General features: G+C 38.3%; 1 long non-coding RNA gene across 1 annotated transcript in view; it reads left to right on the top strand.

The window, feature by feature from the left end:
- LOC136564026 (uncharacterized) overlaps positions 1 to 23,794 on the top strand; it is a 46,564-nt gene extending 22,770 nt beyond the window's left edge. The window contains exons 3-4 of the long non-coding RNA XR_010784673.1: positions 19,088 to 19,538; positions 22,679 to 23,794. This is a non-coding gene — a long non-coding RNA (uncharacterized lncRNA). The remainder of the gene's footprint in view (positions 1 to 19,087; positions 19,539 to 22,678) is intronic.
- The last annotated feature ends 1,892 nt before the right edge of the window (positions 23,795 to 25,686 follow it).

Below are 25,686 nucleotides of genomic sequence, written 5' to 3'. Positions count from 1 at the left end.
GGATAAAATCCCTGCATATTTGATTGCAAGATCAAATCCTCCTGTGTCCTTCTCTTGTATGTGTAGGAAAGTGAAGAAAGTATATATTTGCCAGCAAAATCTAAATCCTCTGAAGGTGAGTGGGCTAATTGTACAGAAGTCTTTTGCTAGCTGTAGAAGTGTTTCTGTGGAGCTATTTAACGAAGTTTCTTTTCACAGTTCCTCTCTTTAAAGGGGGCAGGTTCTTCATTGCAAAGAAATCGTATCTATGTGGCTTTCGATTCATAATGCTTCCTGGTGCTGAAATGTAAAGGCTCAGGCTGAGTTGAACCAGCAAAAAAACCACCCCTAATTATGATTCCTCATAATCGGTCTCCCTACAAAACCAAAATAAAGACAAAATGCACCTTAACTTGCTAAAAAGAAGAGAGAAAGGAAGGAGGAAAGGAAAAGAGAAGAAAAAAAAAAAGAGATATGTGGGTATTTCTCTTCTTGAGAACCTCAAGGATAAACTTATTGGCTGCTTGCTCACTGTGGATGTGATCAACCAAAGTAGTGCATTCAAGAGATTCTGAACATCATTCTTTCCACTCTTTTACATCTGTTATGATGCCAGGTTTTGGAAAGGACATTCAGAAAAAGTTGGCCATGGAAAGCAGGAGGGGAAGGGCCAAGATCATAATTCAAGCCTTCAGCCTGGCTGTTTTTCTTGTAGTTACAGTGCAATGCCAAAACTGCTTGCATGCAGACTTCCAGTGTAGTTCTGATCACGCTCGCCACCAACAAATTTCAAGCCAGAGGTGGAGATGCTACAACATGGAGGTGCTTTTTTGGCCCATAGAGTACATGTCTCCTCCTCGCAATACCACAAAAAAAGTTTATATTACTCAGGATAAATGAGGAGTAGAATTAACAAATAAAGGCATTTGACTATTAACGTGTCAAATAAATTCAACAAATAAAATTAAGTAGGGCAATAGAAGTAAATGTAAAGTGACAAACCTTTTTTGTTGCCATTTTGTGCTTTTTGAATACAGTCTTAACCTGGTATATATGTTATATCTATGAAATATACATGATCATTGTTAAGGAAAGAAGAGGAACATCTTCTGTCAGCTGGTGATTAGTTTAGATCATTTTCTCAAAGCTAGACTGAATTATATGTACATAGTACAGTCTATCATTCATTATCTACAAGAATTTTCTAAAAAATTTTTGAGAAGGAAAACCTGGAATTTGGTAGATTAATGATCACAAAAATTCAGTAGCTCATACAAGAATAATCAAACTGCAGTGAGAGTATTTACCTTTAAATTAGCAGTCTTGTACAGTGGCTTCTACCCTAGAAAAAATTTATCTTTTCCACTGTAGCTTGCCTGTTGGTTATTATAGAGTCAGTCGCCACCTCAATCCCCACTACTTTCTAAGCTCCAGCATTTCAACTGGCGGTTCCATCTCTCGGTGTTTACTCAGTACAGCTTCAAGCAGAAGAACCCATTGACATCAGTGGGAGCTGGGCCTAAATAAGAACAGCAGATTCTGGCCCCTGAATTGTAACTCTTTGTGCAATGCATTTTCCCTGCTAGTTGGGACACACATTTATGTAACTCTTTATGGAAGATTTTTGGTTTTCATTTGTGCAGCAGAACAATGAAAACTGACTAACCTTACCCATAAACTTATTAGAGCCTTGAGGGCATCTGGAGGGGAAGTTGTGAAAGTGCTCAGTGCTTTCCATTCAGATGTTACATTATCTCTTGAATTTAACTGAACTCAGGTAAGACACTGGCTCCTCAGGTTTGTAATTTTCAGAGAGGCATAAATTCAGCAATGTGCTGGATCAGCTGTCCTCTTTTCTCCTAAGCAGTGCATTTACAGCACACACATGCTCTCAGGTGATTATTCTCTTATCGATTATGGTATCTAAACTTTTCCTGATAAATCTAGTTCATATAAATCAACAGTTCAAATGATGTGTTTTCTGGGTCTCAGGAGGAGATGTATGGCTCACTTTTGGTTTAGTAACTTAGGGAGATTGAGTTTTGAATAATGTAAATGGGAGGCGGGTGATAATTTGTAATGCTATGAATGCAATTAGTGAGATAAATACAGAGCTAGATTCATTTTCTCTGAAAAGAGGCAGTCTGATTGCTATGCAAAAAGCACTTTCATTTGTGATACTGGCTGTTCATAATGTGGTTTGCAATGCACAAAGTAGCATTTTGATTTAGAGCTTTAAAGAATTCTGGGATGAATAAAACATGAAATTAATTGCCAGAGAAGAACCTTTGCCAGACTAGATGAGATCTACTGTACTGAATAGAAAATATAACTTATGACAGGGTCTGTTCCACTCCCAAAGGAAATTATGTCAATACCAAGAAAGGTTAAAAAGCACTTCAAATAATTTGCAGTACCAGAAGTTCTTCCTGTTCATATGTGGGTTGAGGGTGCATATGTAGGTTGAGGGTAAACATATATTCATGTGTCCTATCATCCTGCACCAGGTATTAGAACAGAAATATGTAAAACATCTAACTCCATGCTTTGTATTAATATATTTGAATGATTTGCAGTCAATTTTCACCTAAGGAAAGCTGTCAAGTTGGGAGAATAGGCAAATTTAGATGTTTTGATATATGGAGGTGTTACCAAAATCCTTGAAATATTTGGGAGAAATAAGACTCTTTGCCTTTTTAGTGTTAGGGAGTAAGACAGTACTTTATTCTTGGCTAAGAAGTGTGTGTATGCAGCTGACAAAGTTCTGGCCTCCACACAGACCCCAGTACAAGACTTTTTCACTTCTCTATACACTTTTAGCAAACAAAGAAATTAATGTTCATTGGTTCTAAGTTGCATTAACTCTCTTCATTAGTTAGTGTTCTGTCCCCGATTGGTTATTGATTTCTCACTCTTCATGCTAATCTGGTCCACATTCTTTAGTCTTTATCACTTGCTCAGATGGGGAGACTCCAGCTTTCCAGGCCTTAATCTCCTTTGTATCTTCTGGTTATGCCAATGTCCTTGAAGGACCCTAAATTTAAAATCTCAGATGCCCAATCTTCAAATCCCTTTGGTTTTGTTTATTGAAGCTTGTCAGGGTTAGTTTTAACAAACTTTAGGTTTGGATGATTTAATGATCCAAATAACAATGTCTGTGAAGTAACTTAACTGATGCTGGCCAAGAGCAGGTACTACATACAACGAATTAAAAATTAACTGGGAAAGTTAGATAATTTCCAACAGAGGATCCTAAGTCTCTATGTGAAGTTGCATATTAAATGTTCAAAGTACTTATAAAACCCTGCTGAAATCAGGGAACACTCCACATGCCCATGAGAATCCTGGGTATCTGTTTAGGAATCTCAATTTATGTGTGTGTGTTTGAAAAGGCTGGAAGATTGGGCGTGAATCTCTGAGTAGCTGTTGCTGAAGAGAACAACTGTTGCCCTTTCAATAGATGGGTTTATAGGGGAACTTTAATCAATATAGGAGAACTTAGTTTCTGTCTCACAGTAGAAGTTCAGAAGAACAAATTGAATGTGCATATATAATTTTAGGAAACACATAGTAGTGAATATTATTTGAGCTACATTTTTTTTTACCGAGCTATTAAATTCAGCTGAGGTTTGTTGTGGATTTGCCTTGAATGAATAAAGGAGCAGGGTTTTTTTAGGTTGCTAACAAGTAAATTTTGTTCACTTTAATTCATGTTGTATTTTGTACCTAGAGTCCACTTGAACACCCCTTGGAAGTGAAATCCAGAAAACAAACCAGTCTGGAACAAAGTAGGAAAAAATGCCATGAGGGAAATTAATAACCAAAGGAAGAGGAGCAACAGCTATCCTTCTTTTGACAGATTCTTACACAAAATACACACAAACTCCTACAAATCTAGAGCTATAAAATTTAATATTCCAAAATGCTTTTAGAAAGCACATTAAAGGGTTGTGTACATGTGTTGAGTGTCATATGATCTGTAGGAGAAGAAAAAAGATAGTTTTGAACCTCCTTGTCTAGTGAATCATGCCAGAGACCTCACTGAAAATCACAATCCTACTGGAGGCTGTGATAGGAGGGAGTCTTCTGATGTGGAGTATGGAAATGTGATCTCAGTTAGAGCATGATTCTTTTGTTTGTAACCTCAGTGATAACAAAGATACAGAAGAAGGAGATGAAAAGAAGTTTAAAGGAAGGAATGCATGGCATGAGTGAAGATTTTTTTTTTCCAAAATGTGCGTAGGTTTCATGAATTACTATTTATTTCTATGTGAATTATGAATTAAAGGTAGAAAGCTTAGGGGATTCACGGGACCATCCAGCAGAGGAAGAGATAAGCAGAATATTTAGCTAAATGATCTTGAAATTAATAAAATAGTCATACCAAAACAACTTTTGTATCAGTATTTGTTACACTTTTATTGATATATTTTAGCTGGATATTTTCTGCAGATCTGTGAATACCAGTGAGATTAAGTATCTTTTAAGCAAATAGAGAAAGAAGGTAGAGATTTCTCTGAGAAATTAATATCCATACCCTAGATATTCAGGGTTTTGTCTGCAATGTAATTAAGCAGAATTTGAGCTCTTTCACATGTAAATTAGGTCACTGAGAGCACTGCCAATCTTAATCCTTTTTCTCATTGTTTACTGGACTTTGCAGGTTTACAGGCTACCTTTTAATTGGAAATTCTTAACATTTAAATATTTGTGTCTTTTCAGCATTTCATTTCTATCATATTATATTATAGGATGCAAATCATACCACAGTCAATTTAATTTTGGATTAATGACTGTGCCTTCTTAGACTTCCCTGAGGCAGCATTTATTAGAAGGACAGTTCAAAAAAAACTATCTTACCTCAAAATTTCTAGACTCACGAGTATTTCCCCAGTCTATGGATATTGAATCTCTGTATTTGACCTGTTGCACTTGTAATAAATAAATGAAATATATTTGTTTATGAAAAATTTCAGCTGCCTATCAGAGCAGGCATGAAAAATTTTCACATATTAAGATCTCTTTAAATCACAAAACATGATTATAAACCTATTTGTGCCTAGCTCAAGTATTGTGGATCAGATGTTCAGCTGTGGTTACCACTTGTATGTGTTGTCTGTGGACATATTCCGTTTACATCCAGAAGTCTAGAGAGTAGTTTGTGGCTATTGGATCTTTTTTTTTTTTTCTGTATGCAATTCTCACATTTAGTCTCTGTACAAGTGGTATTTCAAAATACAAAAAAAAAGAATATGTGCAAACTGTGTGTGGGGCAGCTGTGAAAAAATTTGATTCATTGGTTAAGAATGGATAGTTTGGAATTCTCAGGATAATGTTATGTGGCTCTGGATGAAACCATAAAAGCCTTCTCCTGTTCAAAGGTCACATGTACCATCTTGGGACTCTGATGTTTTCCAAAGACCATGTTGTTTACACACATGATTATTGCATCAAATCAGCACATGGTGTTGCAGCAGTATGAGTATCATGTTACTTGACATTTCAATAGCTGTTCTCCAGTGGAGAGAGGGTTTGTCATACTGGTAAAAAGATTCAAATGTAGTTTATTGATGTCCATATTAGGGATTGTGCAAGAATGACACTAATTAAAGAAAGGAAAATTAAAAGCCCAGCTCTTCAAGTCAAGTACCTAACGCTGGTTCAAAAACTAGGTTAAGCAAGGATAAAAAATACCCTAGAGTCAGGGGAGGAAGAAAACCCAAACTCTTTACTTGAAGTAACCTTGAATGGGTTCATGAGATATTAACTGAATATAAACTGACCCAGTGACTCTCTAGTTTGTGGTTTCCTAGACAAATAGGGCCAAAAGGTACACTGAGAGACTATCAGAACATTCCCTGAGTTCCAAACCAGGATTAATTGTCCTTTGCAATATGTTTGCTTGGCCTGTACTTAACGACCATCACAATGTCCACTTAGTAACCTATCCCCTTGTTTCACTTTGATTGCTGTTAGAATAGGCCCATCCATTCCCCACACAGATTTAAAAGCTGTTACCATGTTTCCCTTTGACCTCCTAAGACTGAAGAAAATTAATTTCAGTCTCTTTTGTAATAGGTCCTTTTTCTGGTTGTTCTTGTTCTCCTCTCCATTCTCTCCATGTTCTTCTTGTGTTTCTTGATTTTTTTTTGGATGGAGTTGATATTGCATTCCAGCTGAGGTTTTAGCAGTGTTAAAGAGCCCGGAATAATTCTTTTGCCTGTCCTGCAGGTAGTATTAACCTTTAGGAAAACCAGAAGTATGGTTGCACATTTTTGCAAAAGTGTGACATTTTTAAAATACGTTAGCTGATTTATGGGGCTCTTTTGTACCGTTAATTTGACCTACATGTCATACATAGCTATCATCCATTTAATTTCCACTGCTGTTCTTAATTATTTCTCCACTTTTGCAAGATTTTTTTGCATTGCCATCCTGTCTGTGATCAGAATATGAAGGTACTTGCTGATGGATAATCATACACCATGCAATGCTTTTGCTGGAAAGACCTACTTGTCTGTTTCTGGTGTTTGGCAAGGAAGCAGATCTGGGTTCCACCTGCTCCTCTCTTGGAACTCCCACACTGGAAATGTGTATGCATGTGTGTGTGTTCTGATAAATAGGATGGAGGATATGAATTTGTTTCTCATGGAAGATGAAGATTTTGCAGAGGTGCCATGTGTAATGTAGCACTGGACCAGCCAAGAATTGTGCATTTTAGTGAACTCTGTTGTAGACTGACTGCACTTCTCTGTACTCAGACTGATCTGATCTCGTAAGGTGTGTAGGGCTCTTGCCAGACTAGCAGACCTTATGGCCAGGTAGCCATTTTTCTCTTTTAAATTTGATTTGATTGTTTTGTCAAAAGATTAATTCTTAAAAGCTAAAGATTGACAATTTTATTGTCTTCAGGATTTGCGGGGTGTATCAATACAAATCTTAATACTATTATTTGAAGAATGCCAGAGTGAATAAGAAGAAATGTATGTTTCTATAAACGGAGAATGTGATACTGCTACTGTTATATATAACAAACTGCTAAAGAGAATTTTTTTTTAGTTCTGACATTTGAACAAGCCTATTAGAACAAGTCACAAGCTATTTTGTTTTCAGCCATTCAAAGCTGCCCAGTTTAGACACATTCCTTGTTTGCTTTGTGGTAGCTTGAAACCACTTTGTTCTACATCTGTATGGTCATCTTGATTAAATTTTAATGGGAAAGGCAGACGCATAAGGCCTGGTGAACTAACAATCAGGGATAAGGTCACCATCTGCTCATTTAGTCAAAGTTTCGTGCTTAGAATTGCTTTTTACATTCAATTACAGGCCCTGAATCAAATCAAGGATCAAATGAAAACAGGAAACCAACAGAAGGCACCTGTCTGTTGTACAGAAACTTGTGGCAGAACTTCTTGATGTTTGGGTCCATTAAATTTCCTGAAGCATTCTTGGGAATACCTTTGGCTTTTACTTTGCTTTCAGAATTTTCTCAGCTCATTACATGTCCTTGATCTTCTGTACTGTACTGTTGCTCAGACTACGGTGTTTTCCTGTACTGAAAAAACAGGACTGACTGATTCTCATGGTAATGAAAGATTCTGCACAGATAATTCCTACTCCTGGCTTAATCCTTGGGTTTGGAGTGGCTGTACATATTGAGCGTAAAACAAATTCTCAAATCCTGGTATTTGTACCATCTGAGTAAGGAGGGAGCAAAATGATAGCATTGGAGAAAACAAATCAGGTGCACTGATTTGGTTTTGCCATCTCTTTTCTGTTTTGTTTTGGGCTTTAATTAAAATGTCTTTTGAATTTTGAGCTCTCTGAAATCTGGGGAGTGGGTGGGTACTAGTTACTAGTATGTATTTTTTATCTTAGGGTTATGATCCTGTTCTTCTTCTAGTCAAGGTAAATCCTACTGATTTACAAGGAAGCTGAAACTGACTTGTGACCACAACATACCAAAGTACTTTATACTCCAGGAATCTGTGTCACCTTTCAGGAATATTTTTTCAGGCTTTTTCATTTTTAAAATCTACTCTCTGATTATAATGGTATTTTAGTTGTATCAAACCAACAGATGTGTAAAATGTTTGTTTCTGTGAGTCCATTTCATTACCATGTTACTGCTTGTGCTGTAACCATTTCTTCTGGAACCCAAGCTGAAAAACCATTTGTTAATATATCATACATCTCTAAAGTTTCTTATAACTCCCGCTGTGAGACAGGGTCTCTATCAGCCTTAATGACTGCAACTGCTATACAGCACAGTGGCCTCTTGTCAAGATTTGGGTGGCACCACAGAAGTACTACAGGGACCCTTGTATGTTTTACCCCAGGAAAGATTATCCCATTTTCAAGAACATATCTGTTATGGAGAAGTACTCTTCATTTCATTCTGGGGGCTTGGTTGGAAATTGCCAATGACTTGTATATCCTTCCATTCTCCTGAAGTTTTGTTTTGTTATGGCAAGTCCATATGGCCCTTTTGGTCATTCAGGTGCTTGCCTGGGAACTGAGGCACAGGGGTATGTGGCACAGCCCTGCATGTCTGATTCCACTGTCCGTGCCACTGCTGCTCCTGCTTTAGAAAATGGGATGAGGCTGCAGGCATGGGAACGGAGGAATAATTTAATAAGTACTTGGTTTACAAGGACTTATTGCATAAAAGAACATGTCGTCTGTTTCAAGTGGAGATTTTCACAATTTACCAAGCTTTTGTTCCCTTCTTCTAGCTATGTATTCATTCAGTATTGCTGCTGCATTTGGTGGCCTGTGCTTTCCAGCCATGCCATGCAGTGTTATTTAACTGTCTGTAAGCATATTTATCTGTGCAATTCAATTTTCATCCATATTTTTCTGTGTTAACATTTCTTCATAGCATAATCTTACTCTTTTTAAGCTTTTTAACCCTTTGAATGTGGACTCATAATTTTCATCACCTATACAAAAATGCTACAATCTGAGGACAAGCCTTTGGAACAGGTAGGTACACATTGCTGTTTGTGCAGGCAGGGGAACTAAGCATCATGCTTTTAGAGTCACATTTTCACAGAGCAGAACTGATACCATTAGATTCCCTTGGGATCCCACCTCAGTGATGGGCCGATCAATCAGCACATTGTTGTCATCCATTCCACTTTGAAACAGTTTATTTTCTGCTTTAGATCCAATTATTTTGAACAGAGCTCTATAAAAAGTAAAACAGTTTATATCAATTAGTAGAAGCAAACATATGTTCTGTAGCTGTGCAAAGATCCTATTTAAAATTCTCAAGTAAAGTTAAGACGTGCATATTTTAAAATAAAACATAACATGTCACATATGATTGTGGCAGAAGGGGAGCTGAAATGCAATAACATTATGAACGCCACAGAAGAGGCTGTGTGAAAACCTAGAAATATTGATATGTCACCTAGTTACTGTGTGAGAAGCTCTGGGAAAGACTTGTGCATCATGTGCTTTGCAGGACAATTTCTTTGGCATAACAATTGAGTGGCAGCCTGCATGATTTGCTGCCTCTGAGGCCTGACAGGAAAGAGTACAACGAAATTTCTGGCCATGCAGGACACAGGCTCTTGCTGACTTACCACCTTGGTCACCAAGCAGCTGAGGTGTCCATCATCTCTCACAGAACAGCTGCTCAGTGGAAGGGATCAACCCCAATGGGCCAAACAGCCTGTGCTGCCTTTTACCTGCCTAAGTCATCTCATGTGTGATAGGGCCTTTGCTGCATTTTGGGACACTGGTGAGGAAAGGGTAATTGAAAAGAGGGCGCAAGCAAAAATAAATTGACAAGGAAGTACAACAAAAGAGGGGAAAGACAAAAAAGTTTGGTCTTTGCTATTCTAAAACTGAGGGGGCAGCAGTGTGAGTGATGGTAGGACATTATAGGATTGGTTGGGAGTTTCTGAGGACAAGAGAAGTAGGAGATACTGTAAGGGAAGGGAACATGGTTAGAGCTGGCAGAAGTACAGAGTTATCTCAAAGTAGGGAACATAAGTCACTTGACTGCAGCCATGGTATGAGTAGGGAGCCACAACCTGCATGAGAACTTCATGAACAGAATATCACTGTTCAACACCTTGCACTGGATTCATGAAGAAAAAGGCTTCAGATGTAACAAATGCCTTCCTTATAAGGCAGCCATATGTGTGCATGTTTTTCAAGGCCTTTAGCCAAGAAGGAAGGGATTTTAAGGATGGAAAATAGTTTGTGTTCTTAAGAAGAAAAACAGATGTCAAACATCAGGTAGTGTCGTGGGCATCACTTGCACAGTTCACGTCATGGAAGATAGGCTCAGGATGTTTCTGTGGGAATTGGTCATCCCCCTGCACTGGTACTGGTAAGCACTAGAGGAAAGCCAAGTGTGTCTTGCATTTTTCACTATTTGTAAGACATGTTTGCTCTCCACTAATTAATAATTTGTTACGTGCAGGAAGGGCTTTTCTATTGTCAAAATTGTTGTTGTGGAGGAAAGTACAGCTGTATATCAGACATGGCTGATACACTGTGACCCTCAGCCTAATCTGAGACAAGGAAAATTTCACAATTGACTATCTTCTCTTAAATCAGAGGAGTTGCATCAGTCTAACATGTGGTTGAAGAATCTTGGAGTTAGGCATTCCTGTGTAATTATGACAGTATTTAGCTGAGGTCTGGATTAGTTCATTCAATCATTATGAAAGCACAGCACCATTTCAACATGCTGTTGTTCTCAGCAGATGGAGATGTATTTCAAGCTGTGAATATGTTTGAATGAGACAAGGCAAGCATACAGATAAGTAAAAATAGACGAGGACCCAAAGTGCATTTGCTTTTTCTCTTAAAAGCTGAAATACTGCTTGACAACTACTGAACATCTTGTCCTCTTTGAAGCATTTGGTTTTTATTCCATGAAGTTAATCTGGTCACATTTCAAAAAATCTTGTTCTGTCCTGATTGTATTTCTTGTTTAATGAATAAATCTCACTTTCAGGGTCTCTGAGTGTAGAAGTCAGAGTTATGAACTATAAAGGTGTTGAAATTTTGCAACAATGAATCCAATAAAGAGGATTAATTATTATTTCTGTTCTGTAGACAAGAGAGACTGATGTTGTTTTCTTACCTGTCACTATGAAATGATAATCTGGCAATAGATGTATGACTTTTACTGACTTTCATGAGCCTTGGGAATGTGAATGCATCATGTGGTACATTTTTGCAGTCCTTAAAGACTCAAACATTCACCATTTCTTCCAGTCTTCAGGAAACAAATTCTAAGAAGTGTAATAAACCAGAGATGGTGTATTTTTCAACTTAGTTATCTCTACAATAATAATAATTTGCATTGCTAATGCACCTCTTTTACATGCAAAATATGGATAAACATTCGTAGATTGGATTTTCACTTGGTAAAACTAAAGACTATAAAGAGACAGTTCTTTTGTGAAGAACTTTAAGGTCTAGTAGTGAAAACACTGTGTAAGAACTAGGTATTACTATCTTTTATTACTTTTTTCAAAAGACTGCCAGGGTGTCAAGGGAACCAAATGTGTGGAATGGTGTTCTTATGTTAGAGACTAGTAAAGATTCAAACAAATAACTAAAGTACTTTTTATGGGTTTACTTAATTTTAGACATTTGAATAATATAATCCCTAATGAAAATGTCAATGAACCTCTATTTTATCACAATTTGTAGACTTTATAGACAGCCTTAAATAGTGGGAGATATATAATTTTTAAATTAGATTTTGATAATTTGTCCTGGGGTGCATGTGTATTCAGGAAATCTCAGAGAGCGCAGTTAATCAGAAGGATGGTGCTCAGCACTTGCACAGCCTCAGTTGTGTGTGCAGCTGCATAAATGTTTGATTGCAGTAACTGGTGTTCAGAAATGCTTGTGCTGCTTTTAAGTATAGCTATATGTATGTTTGGCCAAGTTTTTTGATTATGATAGATTGCACAGTTTTAAAAAATTGGCAAATACATGCATAAAAGTATGATTTTTTTAAAATGGCAAATACATGCATAAAAGTATGATTTTAAGTTGTATGTACATTCCCCATGACTGTGGGTGGATATAAATAGGGAATGCAAACACCTGATTAGTTGATTGTAGCTGAATGTACAAGTTCTCTGTGAGCTGTTATTGAAAGTATTTGCATAACAGACATGCACATCCAGTGGTAAAATAGTTACTAAAATTGGAGCTCCTCAGCTCACTGACATATACAAGTTAGGAATACAAGAGAGAACAGTTTTGGGATGTAGTAGTTTTCTAAACTATACTTCTTGAATGTATAATTTATCATTTAGAAGGGCTTTCCATCAGAAGGTTGTTTTGGCACTGAGGTAATGATGTTGTGTACTGTGAAAGGATGGAAATGAATCATTCTGTAGTTGCTGGGGAAATAGCTCTTTACTTAGCTTGAAAGCAGGGACAATGCAGGCTAGAATGGTGTAAAATTGTAATGAATCCTATGTAGTATCAATCTATCTTCATGACAACAGATCCAAACTTGGCAATACTTCAGCTGGCGTATAATGAATATGTTATATCACTATGCTAACAAGCTGCTTCAATGTTTTTGTGGATTCCAAAGCACTGTTGAGGGCATGGAAGCTGTTTAGCTGTATCTAGCTAGAAATGAGAATGAGTGGATATGACTGAAATCCTGTGCAATAATAAGTTCAGTTTAGATTTATGTGAAACTAGATTGCTTTTTAAAAAACAATTTCCATTCTTCCAGAAATGGGTGATAATGATGTAACCGAATACATTAGCCAAATCAAGATTTTAATTTTAGCATGAATTGCACAGTATTAACAATTTTAGGATTAACTAGCAATGGACCATGTGTTCTTCAGATTATGACAGCTGTTTAAAAATGAGCAATCCACTCAATTTAACAGGGCAAATTTTATCAAGCCTGTCGAAATAACATCAGATCCTGGTTTTAAAGTTTGTTTTTTTGTTTTGAAAAACGGTTTTGTATTGCATTATTCTTCCCAGAGATGCCTGTGTAGCTTTGCAGTATTGTACAGGTTCACTAAAACCTTGACAACCAAGATCCGATCCCATTCCAGAGATTCATGCTTGCTAGCCTAATAAGAACATGGTTAATTATTATCCTTTTAATCCCACTGCATTTCCGTGAGGAGCAAGGAAAAGACTTACTTCATTGCTTGGCATGTCAGGATTCTGCAAATCCACTGCTACTATTTCAGTCCTGATGCTCATTTGGAGCGGGAAAGCAAGTCTTGAAATTACTCCGGAATTTCAATTGAGGTAGATAAGAAATTAGGCCATGGTAGCTCAGAAAGTAATGAGAGTAAATGAGGATGAGAGTAAATGTACACAGCCAGCATAGCTGATTTTTACTGAACTTGGAGACTATCAATTACATTTTTACTCCTATTTGGATATTCTGAGATCCAAAAGAGTCCTTATTGTATCCTGACTACATCCACTTTGAATCCACCATGGTGATCTGCTGCTCAGAACTGAGACAGAGAATAGCAATTCTGTTCTTGGTAGGTCACAGAGGAGAGGAAAGCTTCCATTAGAAGTCTCTGCTCTGGTAGACTTTCAGCCTAGTAAGTAATGAGTAACATTGCTGTTCCACTTCAGCGGGCTGTCAAATTAAATATGTTTCTGTGATGATGCTTCTGGCATAGTTGGCCTAATGCATATGCAATTCATGTATTCAAGTAAAATAAAAATGAAATAACGTGCACAGTGAGTGTGTGAGCGGGAAAACCTTATGTGATTTCTGTGACTAAGGTAGGTGACTTGGGTGTTCAGTTGTGTTTCCCTGGAGCAGGAGGAGAGGCCTCTGGTGTTGAAAGTTGTAGCACTAGTACAGCCAGGGTTCCTGAAATGATCAGAAGTCTTCAGGCTACATGCCTATCCCCTTGGCACTAAGAAGTAGAGTGAGATGAACTGCAATGGCTCCAGCTGTAGGACATATTAGAGTCTTTTCACTAATGCGGATATCTCTAGAAATAAATTGCAAAACCTACATTGCAAAGTGAATGGCAAAAGCCTGACTTTGAGATGTAGAAATACTTGAATGAAATCAAAATCTCCAGAGGCATCTATGAGTTTTGAACCTATTTTTCACAGACACCTTAATGTTTGTTCTAGCTTTTAGCAACTGCTGTCCAGAAACAGAGACAGGGCTCTTTTACAAGTCATATAGGAGCTGTTGCAGCTGACTGATTCTCTGGGAGCTTACAAGGGCTAAAAATATGGGAAAGCTTTTCCTCTGTAATGCTGTTTTGCCTTGTCTCTCTTAGAGCTTATACTGAGAACCTTTTATTATTGAAACAAGGGCTAACCCTGATCCAATATAAGATCCTAGATTTTTATTTTACAGAGGTAATAACTGCATAACTCCCTCTTCCAACTAGACAGGTATGAAAAATGTTGAGTGAGGCAAACTAGCTTCTGCTTACTGTTCAGCAGTTGAGTACTTTGCATGCTGGAGGGCATGAGGCAGGGAGGGAAATGGCAAACAAGACTGGGAGACCAAGGACATCCACTGCTTGAAGACAAATTTGCTTTAATTGGTGTAACTGAAATGTGTCCTGTTCAGGAAATAGGCTGTAATATAACATTATCCAGATACAGAGTATAAGGACAGGCAACCTTCACTGAGAACAGAGGAGGAGATATGACAGTCTGAATGAGGAAGGAAATTATGCTGAAAACAGAATAGCATTCACATGAATGGCAGCTAAGAGACACCTTGAACTTGAGGCTAAAGACTGAAATGGTAAAACAAGTATAACAGAAAACAATTACAGATCTCCCAGGGCAGATCAGGAAATATTTATGAAGATAGGGAACTGTACTTGGACTAGGACATTGATCATACGAAACTGCAATTACTCTGACATTGACTGGAATGAGAATTACAGAGGGATTTAGGAAGCTGGAGCTGTGTGTATTGACAGATTCTTCCTACCCTGCAGCCTGACAACCAACAAGATTAGAAGCCATTTGGAAAAAGCTGCAATGGCTAAGCAAGGCAGCACATCTGCTGATACCAGCACTCAGGCCAGAATGACATTAGCTGAAAGTTAGGATGGAAGGAAATTGATGTTGAGTGTGAGTATGATTCTGATTTCCAGATGTGAGGAAATCCATGCTCTATTGTACACTGTGGGCCATAATTTTTGGGTGAATTGAAGTGAATGTCATTTTACTGGATAACATAAGAGGTTCATTTTCAAGACTAGATGTCCTGACGTAGGTTTGAAACCGACTCACTGACCCTAGTGGGGTTTGATCGTATTTGTCTTAAACTTTTGAGAATATATAGCTGATGCAAATATGATTTCTAACTAGGATCAAGGAAGTAGACAGCAAGTATCTGGCCAAAATTGTAAAGGCCTAGCTTTTATAAAGGGCAAACGAAAAAGGAGATTATGCCTGTTAACTAATAGATTACAAAATACTGGAAAATGACAGGCCCAGAGCACAATTTAATTCAGTTTGGTTTAAAGAAACTTACTAAACTTACTTTAGTAAGTTTAAAGAAACTTACTAAAAAGCAAACTTTGTGAATAAATACTGGCTAGTGGGACAAAAAGCTTCACCTTTTCTCTTGCTCAAATAGTGCAGTAATGTTTAAAAGTAAGAATTTTTCATATGTATATGACAGAACACTATAAAACAAATACATATTAATGCAAAGTCTGTCATTTCTCTCTTTGGACTGTTATGAGACAGGATGGTAAAAGCTTAATGGAGAAATAATGCTAACCTCTTCCATGTTGTTTTCCTTCATGCCATGGCAGTGTGCTTCCATCCAAGTGACATACACTGTGGTACCTGGTGTTGGCATATATTTTCTAGCCACTAAGAGACTAAAGGATGCTTTTCATTCACCTATTACATCTGAAAGAGAAGTCGCTGCTCTCCTTAGGCATAGACTACAATAATTACCAAAACATAAGTGCAATTTCTTTTAAGCCAATGGACTCGGTGGAGACTGGCTGCATCCACACCTAGCTGAAACTGGACTAGTTTTTGTAGATGCACAAGAATTTTTCCTTGAAAGGCAATCTCTGTCCTCCAGCCTGTGGGTGAGGTGAATTTGCTCCACAATGCTCCAGGCTGTGTTAATGTGACTTTTCAGCTTCTTGGCTTGAAATAAAGTTAGCCAGCTTGCTTAGATCCCACAGAGAGTATGCCTACATTTATTTGCAAAACGCCTTCTTGCCACAGTGTGATCCAACATAAAGCTATTGAACTTGCAGTGTTCTGTCTGCAGAGCTTCAGTGTGAGCCTAGAGTACACTCATAACCTCCAAGGGACTGGACTATATCTGCCTGGAGGATGGAGGATTGCATGGTGTGGAAGTAGTCAATGCCAGCCTGCAAAAAGACAGCTTGAGGAGGAGTTTCTACCCAGCTTAAATGCTGGGTAGGAAGAGTTAAGACTGACGAGATGGTGATAAATATTTTTTCTGTGGGATGCAGATGACAGCAGTTAAGTGGTTCAGACAGACCACAGAAACCATCACACGTACCTTTTGAAAGGCAAATGACAAAGATGCAGAGAAAGCCCTATTCCAACAGCCCTTACATAATTTTTCCTGCAGAAGTCTTTTAAAAGCCACATGACATGATTTACAGGAAGACCCATGCCCTTTCTTTCATTGACATAACATTGTGGACTAACTTGTGGTGTATATTTACAGTGATGTAATGAATATTTGATGTAAAAAAATTCTCTCATGGGAGCTTCTGTGAGCTGTTTGCTAGGAATGTTCATCATGACTTTTGTAGTGTTAACTCTTTGAATGGGCAAATTATATTACTCCACTTATTCTGCCAGACTCTTGGTTAGACTCTGGAAATTTCTTTTGAATTGAGATTAATGAGGCAGCATCACACAAATCCCAACTGGATCTGTCATAGTAATCTAATAAATTTAGAACTTTCATACTTCCAGGATAAATATGCTTTTGAAATGTGGTTAGCATTAATATCTTTTAAGAACCACACCAAATTCACTATATTTTTCAGCAGTCTGGCCTGGATATTCCCTCTGTAGAGTATTTCTAGAACTTCAGCAAAATTAAGGAAATAAACTGTTTCAAAAGCATTTGTTTTTGTGTATAGACATTTTGCAGGCCAGAGAGTAAGAGTTTACACAGCCACACAATTCCTACTACTTCTTTAGGAAAGCAAGTTTTTTTTCTACAGAATGCTATGGGTTGTAAGGGGTCCAGTTCCAACACTCTCCCTGCCATGAGCAAGGACACCTTCTGCTAGCCCAGGTTGCTCCAAAACCCATCCAGTCTGGCCTTGGGCACTTCTGGTCTCTGGGCACCTACAGCCTCCCTGGGCAGCTCAGGAGTGATGCTGTCAGTGTGGACCAAGCCTGAGGCGGGGAGGATTTACAGAACATGCCCAGGATGTGCTCTAGGGACAATGGTGGGAGCCAGGAAGGTGCGAGGGGGAAGATGGACACAGCACAAAGGGGCAGTGGCAGGGAGCAGTGCTGAGAAGCTGCCGGTTCTGAGTCACAGCACTGGCACCAGCGTTTCTCTGTGGAGGAGCCTGGGGGGAAGGTCATCTCTCCTGCTTTTTCAGGTTCTTTCTAATGTACAAGCTTCTGAGCATATTTGCACAAATAATAGTAAAATACAAGTAACATTAACATACACCTGCTGACTGACAGTTATAAATTTGCTGGTTGTCTTGAAATATAGTGCTCAAACTAATACCAAACCAAAAGCTCTGGGAGCTGTGCGTCTCCAAGAATTTTTCTTTCTTTTAGACACTAAAGAAATAGTAAAGATGGTCGCAGAAACAAGAAAAGCAGCTTAGCTGTATTCCCTCTGCTATCTGCAATGTGATTTTTTTCTCTGAGGTCAAGCAGGCTGTTTTCTGCATGTCTTTCCCTGTCTGCTACTCCTAAATGCAGTTCTGTGTCTTTTTTGGAGCTTTCTTATTTCTGCAGAGGGAATCACTGCCATCTCCTGGTCAAGTAACAGAGAATAATAAAATCCTTCCACCCACTCATGAGCTGTACCATTGTCCCACTCTGTGGAAGCAGAGATTTTCAGTGGGGATCCCTATGGGTTTGGTGCAGGTCATTCCATGACTATTATACCAGTTATTTATTTATCTGAGCATTCAGAGGAAAAGGGAGCACTTAATTCATTGTAGGTTGGCTGTCTGGTCCAACAGGTCCTGACTACTTAAATTTGTACATTTGTTCCATCATTGGTGTAATACGTAAATGGAGATAAATCCATTATTTGTGCTATAAAAGCGGGACAATTTAAGTGCTATTTCCTTAGACAATGCCTTAGACTTCTTTAAAAATACCCTTACGGATCAACAGCACTCCTTTTTGTTACAGATCCACACAAATTCAGTCTGTACTTTCAGTTTTGCTTCCCGAAGTGGCCATATCAGCACAGGTCAAGAGCATAAAAATCTGTTGGAGTGAACGGCTAAAGGCACAGCTGGATGCCGTCAGTCCTGTTAATTAGTCATACAGTGCCAATAAATGCCCTATGCTTTCCTGGCTATTTAAGAAATAGAAATACAGCCGTGACTGCATGTGAAGAGACAAAACGATTTCCTTTAATTTATTAGGAACAATTGTTTCCATAAGACCTTTATGTCTCTCCTTAAAAACATAAGCTTCAGTACGATTGCATTGTCTGTGATCTTTCTTCATCAGAAAATTCTAACTTATATTTAAGTCAGCTTAAATATTTATTAACCCAAATACTGGTTTGGATTGAGCATTTCCTAATTTTTATCTTCTAATAACTTGCCTTCATTGTGACCTCTGAGTTCTTAGCCAGAAGTAGATTAAAAAACCCACTTGAGTATGGCCACTTCAGAGTGAATCTGCCAGCTACTGCTATATAAAGGTTGCACTTCGAAAGTCAGTATGCATTGTACCTTGTGGGTCTGGAAAAGACTGATGGGTAAGGGGGTAGAGATGGGAAGTACCAGTACAGTGTTTTGAGACTTTGGCTTGTGTATTACAAGAACAAGAATGTTCTTAAAGAATGAGACATGGGGTTTGCAGCCATTTAACATTTAGATTCATTGTATTTGTTCACATCCTTTGTGCTCTAATTCCACAGCTTTCCCAGTCGGCTGCATGGAAGAAAAAATTTGGCCAGAAGCTGACACCACTTCTCAACAAGATTAGGAGCAACCTTTAATCTAATTTTTTTTTATTCCTGGTTCCAATTCATATATACAATGAAGGACAATAGGTTTTTTTTTACTCACCATGTAGTCTGTGGGACATTCAGGATAAAGGATTTTGTGCATAATGGTTTTCATCTTTTTGCTTCTTAAAGAGTAGAGCTTATTCTATGGCATTCTTTCTCATACTCAGTAGGCTTCCGCTTATCCCATTAACTGTTTCTAGTAAACAAATTATCTGAGCATTTTGTTATGCCCCAAATATGCATACGTCTGTATCATATGTATTAGCCAAATGTTCCAAAAACCCCCATGCATCAGAACAGATAATTGTAAAAGTCTTCTCACCAGGAAATAATTCAGAAGAAATCAAACCTGACCCTGGTAAGTTTTGGGGCTTTTTAATTATCTTTAGTAGACATACAAGAAGAATTCCGATTATGACTTTGACCTGTCTTTGATATAAAGTCCAACAACAGCAGACAGCAAAGTAGGAATGGTGGCAGATTTAATCATGGATTTTACCCACATTCAGCAGGCCAGCAGGGCACTCATTTCAGAGACTCATAAGATTATTCTTTCCCTGTGAAATCCTCTTGCTGCTTTCTGGTTCACTGATAGCATCTGAAAATGTATTCTGATCTGATATAGTACCACTAACAAAGGAATTCTCTCTGGCCTTATCAATAATGGAAGTTGCAAAAGATTTCACTTCTAAAGTGGTAACTGATCATTAAACTCACCTCAAAAAAACACTTCCCAGTCTTGCTGAGCTGTGAGTCAGTGCGAGATTGCACCTGTTTTCCTATTATCTCCTGCAATGCCTGCTGCTCTTAGCCAAAGGACAGAAACCAGTGAACACTAGGAATGATTTTCCTCTTAAGTTTTCATGTTTAAAACCAGAAACCTTCAGGGTTACTGTTAAGCCTACACTTTTCTAGATGTCTTAACAGTACAGAGCCATCATGTGCAGTAGGCTCCAAAGTGTTCCCTTCTGCTGAAATAAAGGAATCATTATAATCTTTTCACAGGGTCCTTCATCTAGCTGAACCCCCTCATTTCCTTGTCTCCTTTCAGCTTTCCCTCCCTGAGGTTTAAAACTGATGGCTGTGATCACTATGCAAAAGATAATGGATGTTACCAGCAGTTTTCAGTATGCCTTTGGAGGAGGTGCAGACAGGCTGACAGGGTGTGTTCCCCGTCTGTTCGCTGTCAGCTTGTGACAAAGTCTGCCTGTGTTTACCAAACAGCATTCAAGGAGGGAGAGATAAAAGGAGCCCTCCAAATTTGCACTGAAGCAGATGAGAGTACTGACATGAGCTGTTTGTTCAGCTGGAGGGTCCCGAGCTGCACCAGGGAGGGATTGTGATAAGCCCTGGCAATGGTCACAGCCTGGCTGCCTGCAGTCTCCTTCACAGTAATGACAGTGCTTGTGGCTCTAGCCCTCAACGGGCCATCAGGAAGCTCTTTACTTTTACTTAGGTGTATGTCTGTGTCCAGAGTTCCAGAAAGGTGAGTTCTGGGTTTTCCTGAGGTATCTCAGAGTGAAGTTCCACCCATGAAGAACACAGTACTGAGAGGAGGAGAGAGTGCTTCTCCTGCTCTGCACTCCCTGCTTTGCTCCTGCACCTTGTGGTGATTTGCTGGACCCTGCTGTGAGCTGATTCAGCTTGCTAACTGAGCAGAAAGCATGACACCAAAAGAATGAAGAGATTGCTGCTGAGTTAGCAAGCTGAAGCAGTTCACAGAGAAGTGGGATGAGTGCCAGATCTGGCCCGGGACACACCGGAGCTACAGCGCCGGAGCCCTTCCCTTCAGTGGCAGCCCCAAATCTGATCCGGGTACAGCCACGCTCTCAGGCAAGCCCCCAGTTTGACCTTACAGTTAAGTATACGTGACTGCTGTGCCAAGCAGCATCTAGAATAAAAGAAAGATATTTTCAGGGCACTAAATTAAACAAAGGGGAATCTGTTGGTTTCTGTAGAAGTTCTGTCGAGGGAAAGACTAAATAAGAGAGAAGGCTTTCCATGTTGCCAGATGTATCAATCGCACGGGTGTCCTATATCTAAACTGCTGAAGTTTTGTGGCTCTGCAAAGAGTAATTTATTAAAAAAATATCTTCCATTTAAGACAGAACATTGAGAAGAAACTATAAATAGAAAAAAAAGAAAATAAATTATTATTTTTACGATCTGGCATATTTTCATCTTTGTTCTATAGCATCCCCCATTAAATCATGCTGTAGCGCTTATTGCAGGACTGTACCAGCTGTATATAGGGTGATCTGAATAAAGGGAAACAAAATCTCCTTCCCCTTACACTGCCTATACTTCTACTGCTTTCAATAGAGATGTATTATTAAAAAAATTAGCTAAAAGTTTCTTAGTTCCTGTTGATGAGATTCATCTGCAGGGTTAGCTGTTGATCTTTTAGTGGTGATTTTAATTTTAATATCAAGTGATGATTCCTCCTGTGAAGAAGCTGGCTTAAATGCCAGGGGAAAAAATGCATCCTGACGTGGTTTTGTGAAGCAATCATTTCTTAGGTGTTTTCAGTCAGGAAATGAAACAAAGAATATCTCAGTCTTCCCTTTGGCTGTCCCATGCTCTCCACTGTTTTGTGGAAAAGAGGAAAAAAAATCAGATTATTAAAATCCTTCTCAATCTGCTCTTTCAGAGAATGTTATCTTCCTCAGTTTTTTTCATTACAAGAGCTGATGAACTGTAAGAGATTGCTCAGAGAGAGAATTGTGCACATAGCCTTACCATCTGACTTTTAGTTAATCTTCCAAAATGCAATCCATCTGAGTGCTAACTGTAGTGGATGTAATGGAATATAAGGTTGAATTGAGAAACAAATCCTGTCTACAGCCTAGTCAATAACTGAATAGTTAGACAACCCCAAACCCCTGCCACTTTAATGTAATTGAAGTGTATGGAAAAGACTTCCTCTTTCAGCAACTACCAGAAGCAGCTTCCACTACAGGTGATAGCACTCTGAATATATTCAGGCCATACTGGTGTAAAAAGGGGAAAGTTGTCCTGTCTTTGAAATCTGTCTTGAGGAGTTTTGTTTTAAAGAGATTGCAGTTTACTGTGTGTATCAGTTTTGGGACACACATGAAAGCTCTTAATATGTTTGAAGATTTTTATGGTCTGTCTAAAACTGATGAGATTTAACACTTTTGAGGGTAGTTATGAGAAGTCTCTCTAGCAGTTCATCACCTGTGTCCTGTCCAGATGAACAACAGAGTAATATTTCTGGAGTCATATTATGCAAAAAATCATGGGAAGGACATAACAAGAAAAAGATATAAACAGTGAAATTAATTTTTAATAATCACCCTTAATAGTGTTCATTCAGTTGTATTGATCAAAAATTGCTTTCTGAAAACAATACTGCTTAGGCTGTATTTGCTTATTACTCATTTGCTTATTACTCATTATTATATTAATAAGTGGGAAAATTCATTTGGAGAAAGAGAGAGCCTAGGAGTGACTCCCTGCATTTCTTCTGGCTTTCAGGGGCAAGAAGCAACTTTGCTTGTTTGAGTGTCATTCGACTGCAGTAAAGGACAGCACCAGGAGAACCAGTTCAGGGCAGTGCACCCAACTAATCTGTGCCATCACTACAGGGGCTGATGAATCCTTACATACACAGCTGAGTGCTATATGTATCTTTTGGAAAGCTCATTATTTTATGGCTATGTATACCTGGATGGGTTTTGAAATGTCCTGCTGACAAAAACATCCAAATTACCCCAGTGGAGCTAACTGAATATTAACTTATTTTCTCCCTTTAGGGGATCCAACTACACCAGGCAGCATTGCAAACCTGGGCTACTGTTCTCAATGTCCTTTCAGCTGTAGATACAGGCAGCATAATTGTAAAGTGATAGTGGAGATTTCTTTTTTTGAAAGGGATTTTTTAGTTTTAATTCTGCAGCCCCTGCCATTTTTTAGAATCCGACAATGGAAATTTCAGATTCACATCTAACACGGAAGAGGGCACATCTAATTATTTGGAAGAGTGCACTCTTTCCTTAAACATGAATCCCGAAGCAGATTTCTGACTGTGGTAAACACTTTATACAACTTTAATCATTACCTAGTATTTGGTTATTCTGGGAGGAGAAAAGCCTTGCATTGACTGTCTGCTGATCACAAGCAACCTTCTGAAAGACTGGCTTGGCCCAGCAGAAGAAGTTTCCATCTGAGGAAAAGATGATTCTCATTCTCTCCTTTTCTATCTTGACATGGTAATTTACCTTCTCTGTGTTTAATTTCTCCACACACAGAGGGATAAGGCTGTTTATCAGCCAGTAAATGCACAGCTGAGGTAGTTTCTATGGATTATTAATGCACAGGTATGCTAAAATTGTAGCTTTAATTACATTACTAATTGCAAATAGGAAAGTTTCCTAGAGCCTTTATCAAATAGAGACATAGTAAATGGGACTGTGGTTTTGTAAACCATGGCAACTTGTCATAAAATCTTTTCTCCTGCCTGATTTTATGTCTGAAAAAGGCTGTTGAAACCAGCAGGGGTTTTACTTACTGCTGCTTACGCAGATATTTCCATGAGATTTAATGTATTTCTCAAATTAATGAGTATTCATGAATAAAACTTAACTACTAATATGTGGTTTCCTATGGGTTTTCTTCATCACTTTGAGACCAGACTCGGATGAGTCTGATCTCAGCTATTAAGGCAAATTCTAAACAGTATTCTCAACATTTTTTAATGGTTATAAAAAACCAAACTAAAGGAAACTCACTTGATGAAGGGAGAAATCCAGAGCTTCTCATCAAGAACCTTTCTAGGGTACACACAGAGAGGAAAGTTAGGAGGAAAAATTGCTAAATTTGAAGTACAGGTTGTTAAGAGGTCAGCCAATGCCTACACTGCCATGATAGGAAGTTGTTTCTGTGCTGCTAAAAGCCTTCTTGTGTGGCACGCACAAGACATACAATATGGACATAGTCTTGTGTGCAGATTCTCAAGGCGATTCAAAAGTGTTTCATGCCTAAACCAATAATAATTCTCGTAGTGTTGAAGACTCAGAGGCACCATGGAATTAATAAGGTATTCAGCTATGGTTTCTTTTCTATTCCTAACAATTCTAATTGCTTTTAGGTTGTCACAAAGTGCTGAACTAAAGATTCCAGGGAATGGTCTGAAAGATTTTCCAAAGCCTGAGTATCAAATTTAAAACCTGATTTTGTACCTCCAGTGCCTAATGATTTATTTTGTGTGACCCATACTCTGCAGTTGCTGATAGTTCATTTTATTGCCATTAAATAATTTCAGACACTCATTACTGCAACATTCTTTTGCAGCTTTTTTCAATTGCCTTTGGATTTTGTTATCCTAAATGACATTTTATAATTTTTTTTTCTCACCACACCACTTATCCCTTTTGTCAGATCATTGATGAACAAGTCCTGGCAAATCCCAAGAGAGATGTGAGCAGTGTAGTGCAGATCACACCCACCCAGAGTGAAAACTACTTTGTTTCTTGTCACTCAAGAATTTCAGTGCAATTTTAATGCAGTCATTTCAGTTAGAATAACATCTTGTTCTCATTTCTCATCCATACAGAGGTGAAATACCTCCCTACTTCATAGTTTTAAACTACTGCTTAAAAAGTTGAAAACTTCTGTTGCATTTGCATTATCTGTTCAAACCTGTTGGTTGTTGCTGGTTTGCAATCAACTCCATAACACTGATTCCACTGAATTTATTGAAACTTCACCCAAGCAGGCAGCAGAAATAAGGCTCAAGGTTTGTCATTTCTTGCAGCAAGACACACCATGTGTTGTACCAGCTCTAAAATTGCTTATTATTTCCAAAAAGTATAATAAGTTCCCTGAAAAATAAAACAGAACTGATGGCCACATTAACTTTCATGCGATAATTTGCAGATAAATTCCATGAAAAACCCCAGTACTCAAGCACCTCTAATAATATGAATTTCATTTTTGCACATTAAAACTGTGATAAAGCCATACTAATTATTTTTAATTATCTCAAGATAAGACTGTCACTCATGTAAGTAATTATGTAAGTAATTTAAAGCTGGTTAAACAGTAATGCAGCTTTCTGCATTGCCTTCAAAGTGCTTATAACTAAATTTAATTTTAAGCAGGATCAAGAAAATAATCACTGATTCAAACATTAATTACCAATTTAATCCTAATTCATTTAAAAACACACCTTTTTTGCAGACTCTGCAAGGCATTAATTGACATTTTAAAAAATGAGTCATTATTTTGGCAAGGAGAAGTATTTTTCAAACAGTGAATCATGACAACCAGAAAGGGCTGTTTAAGAGCTCCAAGGGAGCTTTGGCAGCTCAGTGGAAGCAACTCTATTTAGCAGCAGTTTGGCTTCTCCAGGATGACTGGAAAAATTGTGGTAACTCTCTTCTCTTTGCACCAGCCAGAGGCTCTGCTCTCTGCTTTCACTGCTGCCAGTGGGTGAGAGAGCTGAAGAAAGTGTGTCCTAAAGCAAAGAAACAGCTTTATTGAGA

Source organism: Molothrus aeneus, chromosome 17 (assembly GCF_037042795.1).
Source record: "Molothrus aeneus isolate 106 chromosome 17, BPBGC_Maene_1.0, whole genome shotgun sequence".
Classification (NCBI taxonomy): domain Eukaryota; kingdom Metazoa; phylum Chordata; class Aves; order Passeriformes; family Icteridae; genus Molothrus; species Molothrus aeneus.
This window is presented reverse-complemented; position numbering and strand designations above follow the sequence as displayed.